This window comes from Acinonyx jubatus, chromosome X, assembly GCF_027475565.1.
Source record: "Acinonyx jubatus isolate Ajub_Pintada_27869175 chromosome X, VMU_Ajub_asm_v1.0, whole genome shotgun sequence".
In the NCBI taxonomy this organism is placed as follows: Eukaryota; Metazoa; Chordata; class Mammalia; order Carnivora; family Felidae; genus Acinonyx; species Acinonyx jubatus.
The window spans coordinates 44,617,708-44,628,188 of NC_069389.1; positions in this window are offsets into that span (position 1 = coordinate 44,617,708).

Sequence of the window (10,481 nt, forward strand, 5' to 3'; positions counted from 1 at the left end):
GTTCTGAGGTAGACTGACCAGAGACCGTTGGCTCTAACAGTTGGTTTTGAGGAATTCTCCCCATCCTGGTATCCTACATGGGTCCCACCCAATGAACACTGTCGCAGGACAAGCATGAGGGAAGAGGTCATTTTGTCCACCTGGCCTCTCCTTTCATGGGGATTTAGACACCTCTTAGCATTGGCAGGTCAGTATAAACCCCAGACTTGTATCAGGCCTCTGCAGACCTGATTCTGCCTTGAGCCATATGAGGTCTTCACGGAATCTCAGGGTAGGACCCACTCAGGCTCCATAGCCGAAAACGTGGAGAACAGGCACTCACACACATATTTAGACAGATTACAGATTTCCACCCAGGATTTCCCTGTCCTATGTGGAGACTACATCACCAGGGAGGTGATCAAGCTCCCCTTCCGCCTCTAGGGCAGGCCTGAATTCCGTCCTAGGTCCCCAGGGACATTTACCCAATCTGATGTCCCATCCTGGCAGAATTTTCCTATTCCCCCTGGAGTCCGTTTAGGGAAGTGGTGGCCAAATATTGTCGGGCCCTGCGAAGGGTGGGGGTGGGGGGATCCAGTGAAATCACCGGTGGCATGCCTTCCTTTCTGTCACAGGGGCCCAAGAAGAGTGGCCTTTTTGCTGACCTCTGACAATGGTGACTCAAGGGGCAAGCGCGGCTGTGGGCTTCCTGACCAATGCACCAAAAATGTTACAGCAGATACTTGGTGGCCAGGAAGAGACAAGCGACACGCACTCGGGGGATTGGAAAAGACTATTTATTCTGCACCAGTGCTGGCCCAGTGGAATCAGGTCAGAAGGCTTAGCCCTGAACCCTAGGTCTGGCCTTCTTTTATGTGTGGGATTGTAGGGGTTTAAGGGGAAAAAAGGGGGGTGCACTTATTGATTGTGCTACACAGGAACTTGACAGATGCAGGAGGTAAGCAAGATGACAGAAGACAAAAGCATGCAAGGGAAAATCTGGTCTCGGACATCTAGCTGGCCCCCTTTTTTTATCTGCCCTTCCCAGATTTCCTTCTCACCATGAGCTACATCAACATAACGTTGCTGTCACAAAAATCTCTTGCCTAGGAAAATAAAAGTTGAAAACAACTCTATTGTCCATTCCAGGAACTAACTGAAAGATCCATCAACTCTTCAGTAAAAAGTGCCAAATGACATTTTTCAACCATAAGGAATTTGAAACTTTCGACTTAATATTCTTGCCTTGCTGTGTCCACCTAAACCTACACCATTTTAGCCCTATTTTTACTCAGTCTTCATCACAACCTCCCCCAACGCTGAAAGAATTGTTCCACTCCGACTTCACAATTTGAGTACGTATCTCTCCTGTCCGGCCACCTCGAAGACTCTGCTAAGACCCTGTCCAGGTAGTGTTTTCCCTGACAGAGTTATCCAGTAAAGTCAGCTTTACTTATCAAGTCGAGCATAGTCACCATTACTGAACGTAATGAACCAGTGGACTGAGCTTAAACCCCAGGACCAATATCGATAGAAACTTCTGAAATGTGCACTGATTGAAGGACCACAGGTACTTAGAGAAATCAGGTACCAAACCACAGGTTTCAATGTGCAGTAACACAAGCAAAAAAGGTAAAGAAAACAGTTGTTAATGTATTTATTATACAGAGGAGAGCAAATTCACTCAAGTATGACAGCAAATCCAGAAGCATGGAAGGGAATGATTGATCAAAGCATGTATAAAAATAGTATTAAAGTACTTAGTATCTATTTTTGTTACAGATATCTTTCTGAGAAACATTCAGCACTAACGGTGACTTGTAACTGTCTGGCCCCAAAGTATCTGGTTGCAAAAGAGAGCTCGGGCGGGAGGAAAAAGGCCACTCTTCAAGCACCATGTCGGGAACTCTGCGGACACTGCCTTCCCACGCCTTGGCTGCAGGCGTGGGAAGAAGTCCACCAACATTGCATACACCCAGTCAGTACGCACATATCCACGTCAGTACGCACACACGTTGTACCAGGCCTTTCCTGCGCATGCGCATTGTTAAGAAAGACCGTTGCTGAGCATGCGCCCTGCTGCCCACGCGTCCTGTGAGCAGAGCCGAGGAAGAAGCGGTGGTGTGGACGGTGTCATGATCTTTCTGGCTGCCTGCCCTCAACCGGTAGGTCCACAAATCAGTCCTTCCAGGACTTTAAGTGTGAGTGACTGTGAGGAGAGTGCCAGTGGGCCTCGGGCGGGTCGGGACGGTAGATCTGTGGCCTCGGAGCAGGAAGTTGCTAGGAGTTAGCGTTCTTCTCCTCACAGGCGTCGCGGCCGCCATGGCCCTCGTCCTCGTGGTGGTGGGACGGGGACAAGTGAGGACAGCTGGCGGCCGAGGACTGGGAAGATGAAGACAGGGTGGGTCTTGGGGGCGTTCTTTGAGGTATCTGAGTCCTGCAAGCACCTGGAACTGCCGGCGGAGCACTGAAGCCAGAGTGAGTCCTCAGTGGGACCCTGGGTGGGAGGCGGGCCAGGCGGTACAGAACAGGTCTGGAAGGGGCGCCTGTGGGTGGGGGTGGGGGTGGGGGTGGGGAGGGGGTGCGGTCAGTAGGCAAAGTGGCTGGCTGACGCTGGATCTCAGGTCAGGTCTAGATCTCAGGGTGGTGAGTTCGAGCCCCACCTGGGCTCCAGGATGGCCGTGAAGTCTACTTAAAACAAAAAACAAAAAACGGTGTGTGGGGCTGGAAACGGGGAACGGTGTGGGGTTGGAGCTGCGTCCCGGAGATTTGTATCGCACTGTGCAGGGTGTCAAGGGAGGAGCCGGCTCACTGGTCAATATCGAAACCAGACACCTTGAGCCCTTGTAGTGGGAAGACAGCCATGGGCAGTACGCAAACGATTAAGACTTCTCTGTGTTCCAAGGAAACCTTATTTAAGAGGGTAAAATGGGCCCAGTAACTGGGAATGTGAAAACAATGGCGACTCAGGTTTAAATATCCAGCATTGTTTTCTCACATGCCTTTATGATGGGGAATCTAGCTGTGAAACTAAGCCTCGCGTTTTCTCCTGTCCTTAAGGTGATTTGACTGCCAGTTTGGCCGATGTGAATGATCTTGCAGCCCGTTTATTTGGTGTGACCACAGCATGTACACTATCCTTACGCAAGGTTGATTTTGAAAGTATTTTCAAAGTAAAAAAAAAATTAAAATGTTATGCCTTGGAGGTGGTGTACCTAGCCTTTATTTTATTTTATTTTTTTATTTTTTTTCAACGTTTTTAATTTATTTTTGGGACAGAGAGAGACAGAGCATGAACGGGGGAGGGGCAGAGAGAGAGGGAGACACAGAATCGGAAACAGTACCTAGCCTTTAGAATACATTTTCCCAGGGTGTCTGGGTGGCACAGTCAGTTGAGCATCCGACTTCTGCTCAGGTCAGGATCTTACACTCCGTGAGTTCGAGCCCGCATCAGGCTCTGTGCTGACAGCTCGGAGCCTGGAGCCTGCTTCAGATTCTGTGTCTCCCTCACTCTCTGCCCCTCCTCTGCTCATGCTCTGTCTCTGTCTCAAAAATAAATAAAAACATTTAAAAAATTAATTAGAATACGTTTTCCAAATCCCGATATTCTACTTTCAGGGTGAAGTATGAGTGGATGTGTAAGATCAAGATCTAAGTCTAAACAAAGAAAAGGTGATCGAGAGTCTAACCAGCCAGCTGCACCTATGGCTGTGAGTACTTTGGTATTTGATATTTTCTATACCATCAGTCTATTTCTCTGAAAATGTTGTTGAACTACAAACATACAGATACAGCGATAAAAGTTTCTTTGTTGATAAGGGGTGGGAAACATTGATCCAGAAGGATTACATACTTGTGTTCCCTGTGGAAATATACCCTATGACTCCTTTGTTATGCTTATTAACAACAGGATATACATATCTATCCCAGCATAGTTTAAAATAGCCTCCCAAGTGCTTGTGGGTACCTCTTAGAGTAGCCACAATATGAGAAAAGTAATTTTTTTAAGTTTAAAGACATTTTTCTTTTTTAAAAAAAAATATTTTTATTTTATTTTTGAGAGAGGGAGGAGGAGAGAGAGAGGCAGAGAGAGAGAATCCCTGAAACAGGATTCAGTCTCATAATCCTTGATTATGACCTGAGCTGAAATCAAGTGTCAGATGTTTAACCATCTGAGCCATCCAGGCGCCCCAGAAGAGTAACTTTTAAGTATAAATATATGGAATCATGTTTTATGTGTGTGTTTATACTTATTTATTATATGATATAAAAATCTGTAATATTTATATTGTTGGCATGTATTAACAATACAACTGTTTATTTGCACACGCGCACACACATGCCCCTAGGGCCAGCAGCCCAGTGATAAGCAACCTCAACAAAAGCAGACACCAACTGGAAGTCAGAATATTATACCTGATCAAAAGAAAGAAGTTAAAGAAGCACCTGTGGATCAAGGTGAAGGGAAAGGGGGAAGGAATGTCTATGGGGTCCAGGGTATATGTGTGCATCGTGCATTTTGACATACCATAACAAGATGAAACAAAACATTACAAGAGAATCTCAGTCAATTCCTGAAATTTGGTTGAAAATATGAAGACAGCATAGGTTGCAGCTTCATATGCTCCTTCACTCTAATGAATTTCCCCTTTTTCTTCAAGATTTAATCTGTGTGCTTGAACACGCAGTCTTTTTTAAATCAGAGGAAACTGTTAACTACAAAAGTATGCACTGTTTACTAGTTTAATTTTTTCTTAGAATATTCTTGTGTGGCCTTTTCATTCATCTACAAAGTGTAAACAATTTTTAACAGCACATGCAGGGTGCCAAGTGAACATACCATATAACATCTGGAATAAAGACAATTTGCATAGGGATGGTAGCCTCATTTTATAAATAAGAAAACTAGGGTTCTGGGATTGTGGCTTGCCAAAGACTGCTTGACACATGGAGACATAACTCAGATTTCAGGAGTTTTGCTCTCTCATATAAAGGAGTTTTGTTCTTCCTACCATCTGTGTTGTACAAAAAAGTGAATGGTCTTGTACAAACTGCTTAATACTCAAATTTGTACTTTAAAGAGGCTTAGTACTGGCATAGGAATAATTGAAGTTCAATGGAACAAGAGAGAGACTCCAGAAAAGGGTTCAATGAGTGATAGCCACTGTTTCCATTGATTAATCATTTGATATGGTACATTTAGGGAAAGCTGGATAATTCAGGAAACTGGCATATAGGTAACTATATTAGTATGATTTTTAAGTGGCTTTATAGGTGTTTAAATACTTTTTTAATGTTTATTTTGAGAGAGAGAGAGAGATGGGGGGAGGGACAGAGAGAGAGAGAATCCCAAGCAGGTTCCATGGACAGCACGGAGCCTGACTTGGAGCTCAATCCCACAACCGTGAGATCATGACCTAAGCCAAAATCAAGAGTCAGACGCTTAACCAACTGAGCCAAACAGGTGCCCCAAATGCTTTTATGATTTGGATAATCAAAAGTATCTTAAAATGATCATGAAATGGAAATTAACAGCTTCCAAATACAGTATTTTCATCAAATACTTGTAATGAATTATTGGCATCATTCAGGTCATGGATTATTTTAGGAATTCACTGTTAAGAGGTTTCTCTAACATGACTGACAACAAAGTCCATTAATTTCTTTCCACCCTACTCTCTTTATTCTCACTGTAAGACAGAAGCTTGACTTTCAGTTACTAACGTTTTGCTGTTATTTTTGTTACTTTGTTCTCTACATGACTTATTTATCAAAAGTGACATAGAGGGATATCGGACCTAAATCTAACTAGTTAATTTTGACAAAATAACCTTCAGGCTGTCCCAGTAGGGGATGCATCTCACTAGTATAGAATTTGTCATAGGCCCATAAATGTACTCAGCTAATCCTTCAGGAAATTACATTTTAATTTTAATTAAAATCCTATCCATGGTATATGGATTTCTTAGCTGATGATCTCTACTCTTAGTACACTGTGGTATTATTTGGATTATTATTTGAAATAAGGTTTCATAATACAGAAAAAGATGTGAAGTCCATCTTTCCATCACTATTTTTTATATAAAAACCCTGAACCTACATGCTTTTATTTCATATAACTGAAATTATGAATATTATCACTTCTTTATTTATATTTTATGTTCACTCTTTAATTGATAACCTCTCTTTTTTACGAGCCTGAAATTAAAACTGATATCCAGGAACTGGCTCAGCCACAACCTGCGGGTAAAAAGGAAGGTGGTCCTGTTAGGAGGCAGGTGAATTTTTCAGATCTAGAGCCCGTTAAAATGCCAGAAGCAGATATGTTATCCATTAAGAATGTAAATTACATGGTTTCTGTTTTGTTGAATATTATATCTTTGATAATATAGGTTTAATTTTACTTACTTTAATAACAGAATTCACATACAAAGATATTTTGACAAATAGTTTAGACCCTATATACATGACTGACTGACTTATAGACTGTCAGATACAGAAACAAATTGCATCAAAGCCATATTGAATTATAAAGATGAAAACACTTTCTTATTTTTGAGTATCAGTACTTTAACCAACAGATAATAATTTTCAGAGGTTTTTTTTTATAATTTCTGCCTTTTAACCAATACAAAATGTATTTGGAATAAATATCAATTTGTATGAAATATGCTAAGGCACTGAAGTAAGTTCTAGTACTAGCTTTAACATAATTTGTGTGATTCTGGGAAAACCCCTTAATTCTAATCCCATCCTTTATCTTATATAATTAGTGAATTCAAATCAGATATATTACAGCCACTTTTAATGCTGATTTTTTCATTCTGTGGTTTTGTTCAAAGAATAACAAAACACTCCATTTTTTAATTTTTTTTTTATTTTTGAGAGAGAGAAGGAGCAAGCAAGGTGGGGCAAAGAGAGGGTGAGAGAGGATCCGAAGCCAGCTCCTCGCTGACAGCAGAGAGCCAGATATGGGACTCTCAAACTCAAGAACCATGAGATCATGACCTGAGCTGAAGTCAGATGCTTAACCTAGTTACCCAGGTGCTCCACAAAGTACTCCATTTTATATTACCAATTTCTTATAAATAACATCTTGAGTCATATTTTAACATCTGAATGAGATTTCATTGCCACTAAGATAATGAATAAATGCTATGTTTGTTGTTTGTTTTTCTATATGGAGACCTAGATACCCGTTCTTAGGTTCTGTCAAATTCTGGATTATTCTGGCTCTTCAAAAAAACTATTGCATTTTTAAGTTCTGTCCCCATAGAAGGCTCAATAACTGAATAATAAAATGGCAAGAGATAGTCAAGTTTCTAGTTTCTGGGGCTGATCAAGTATAGAGAGTGCATGTAGGGGCACCTGGCTGTCTCAGTTATGCATCTGACCCTCGATTTCAGCTCAGGTCATGATCTCACAGTTTGTGAGTTCAAGCCCCACACCAGGTTCTGCACTGACAATGTGGACTCTGCTTACCATTCTCTCTCTCTCCCTCTCTCTGCCTCTCCCCCATATCTCTCTCAAAAATAAATAAATAAACTTTAATAAAAGAGTTCATGTAGTCACTAATGCTCAAGCCAGCTATAAGATACTTATACTAAGCACACTCCTTGTCTCCACTTTCAGAATTCATGAGCTATGGATGCTATGATATAATCACCTCTAACCATCTCAAACATGGCATATTACAAATTTTCGCATTGAGACATAAATGGACAAGATTTGAAGTCCAAAGACTAGAACCCTAATAATTCCTGACTAATCATCTTAAGTATGTTTTACATGCATATTCTATTAGCTGGGGTGGGTAGGCAAGGTGCACAGGGGCAGGAGGGGCAGGCTTAGCTTGCTTCTCCTTAGGTGATCCACTTCAGGAGGGGCCCTGTGGCAGCGGGAGGGAGTCAGACCCGCTGCCGGAGGAGTGGCTCAGCAGAAGCACAGCGTTGTGCGCGGAGCAAGCAAGTTCCCTGGCAGGAACTGGTTCCCTTTGGGATTTTGGCTGGGGGATGGGTGAGGGAGATGGCGCTGGCGAGCACCTTTGTTCCCCGCCAAACTGAGCTCTGTCGTCCCGGGGCTCAGCAACTCTCCCTCCCTTTGTCCTCCAGCCTTCCCGCTTTCCGAGCAGAGCTGTTAACTTATGACCTCCCAGATGCTAAGTCGCGCTTGCTGTCGGAACACACTCCGTCCGGCCCCTCCGCTTTTGCAAGCCAGACTCGGGGGCTCTGCTTGGCCGGCAGGCTGCCCCTCCGCCCGGCTCCCTCCCGCCAGTCCGTGCAGCGCGCACCGCCTCTCCGCCCTTCCTACCCTCTTCCGTGGGACTCTCGTCTGCGCTTGGCTCCGGAGACTCTGTTCTGCTAGTCTTCTGGTGGTTTTCTGGGTTAGGCAGGTGTAGGTGGAATCTAAGTGATCAGCAGGGTGCGCGGTGAGCCCAGCGTCCTCCTAAGCCGCCATCTTCCCCCTACATGCATATTCTAAATTGTTGACCATTAATTACAAGAGCTTCTGAATTTAAAGGAAGCACTTGATGCTTAGGGTATAAATTACCTTATATTAGTGTACTAACCTTTTTTGCTCTACACTGCTGAAAGCATTCCTTTAGACTATTTACATTAGGAGATGGTTTTCAGACTTTTTCCGGGAGCCTATTTTACATGGCTGGAACGTACACAGCCTTTAAATGCATGGTTTTAAATAGGTAGTACATTGCATGACCATCCAATATAAAAGATAAGAAAAAAAAGAGCAACAGAATAAATCTAAGGGAAAAAGAAAGAGGTACTTAATAAAAAGTATGAATCATTAGTAAAACAAAAAGTAATGCAACTAATAAATCAGAAAGATTGTGCTTTTTAAAAATACTTATGAAGAGTATCCACTAGTTTACATAATCTTGAGGAAAATGAAAAAAGCCCAAATACATACACCCAAGCATACACAACATTGAAAATGAACAAGACACTGACGGACATTGAGTATTTTTATGTAATTGAAAGTGAATACTATCTTGAACTCTACTATTGTCAAAATACAGATTAAATGGTTGATTTTTAGGAAAACAGAAATGAATATATTCCGGTAGCACTAATTATCTGCAGATACCATAGGAAAACTTAATGAAACATGTCAGAGTTGTCCCTCAAAAGTATTTACTTTTAGTAAATAAGATGGTATCGTATACTTGAAAGGTTATGAGAGTACATCTTCAGCGTTCTCACCACAAAAAGAGTTAACTGTGTGTGTGATGCATGTGTTAATTACAGTATACATGGAGCACATCATGTTGTACACTTTAAATATATAGTTATATTTGTGAGTTATTCCTTACTAAAATTTTAGAAAAGCACTGACTTTTAGAAACAAATGTGTGACTTTTCTGGGTATCTTACCCCCTGTTTCTTCTCCCTTCCTGTCTCCATTCATTTCTTCCTTTTTTTTTTCTTGATACCATTTTCTAAAACATGGTATATGTCAGCTTCACATTTTGATGTCAGAAAGGAAGGTAATGACTCAAAACTAGTGTGACCATCTAATTTACTATACAAACTCAACCCTGTCAAGTGTGAAAAAAGGCATTATTCATAATCACACTAGGACTACAGGTGGAAATGGGGACAAATGGTTACCCTACTTTAGCAATCACATTAGCACTAAACTAAACCAAAGAAACATTTTTGCACCTCTGCATGATAGAGAAAAAACTATTGTAGTACTGGAATTTCTATTTACTTCAGCAGTAACAAATGTGACATTGTTTTAATATCTTATATTCAGAATATTTTTTCAAATTATTTTATTTAAATAATACTGATGTGTAAATTGCTTTTGTTTCTTAGGTTGTTTTGTATGTTGTTTGGATTTTTAATAAAAGTACACACAATTTTTGCTTTTGTTTAAAACTAAATTTTATTTTTATTTATTTTTCTGAGAGAGAGAGAGAGCATGTTCATGCTTGCCCAAGAGTCGGGGAGGGGCAGAAGGAGAGGGAAAGATCCTAAGCAGGCTCCATACCCAATGTGAAGCCCAACATGGAGCTTGATCTCACGACCCTGAAATCATGACCTGAGCCTATATCAAGAGTCAGACGCTTAGCCAGCTGATCCACCCAGGCGCCCCAAAACTACCTTTTTAATAGGTTCATTTCATTTAATATGTTCTGAACATGAACAGACTTTTTGTTTCCTTATACCAATAGAAAGAGTGGTGTGTTTAAAATACATTGGTAAAATATGTTTGGAAGTCTATCTTCTAAAAAACTGCGGTGTCCTTTGTATACCATGAATGTCATTAAATAAAATTTTGCTAAATAATGTTCCCAACTATTATTTTATCTTACAGGTGAAGGGCAATCCGGTTTTAAACAAAGACAAGCTGAAACTCTGCAAAATGTTCTTATGTTAGCTACTTGACTATTAAGATTCTCTTAATAAAGTTTTAAAATATCATCAAAAAATCTTGTAATTCTTTTGTTAAACTTATTATAAGTACTTGATGCTATT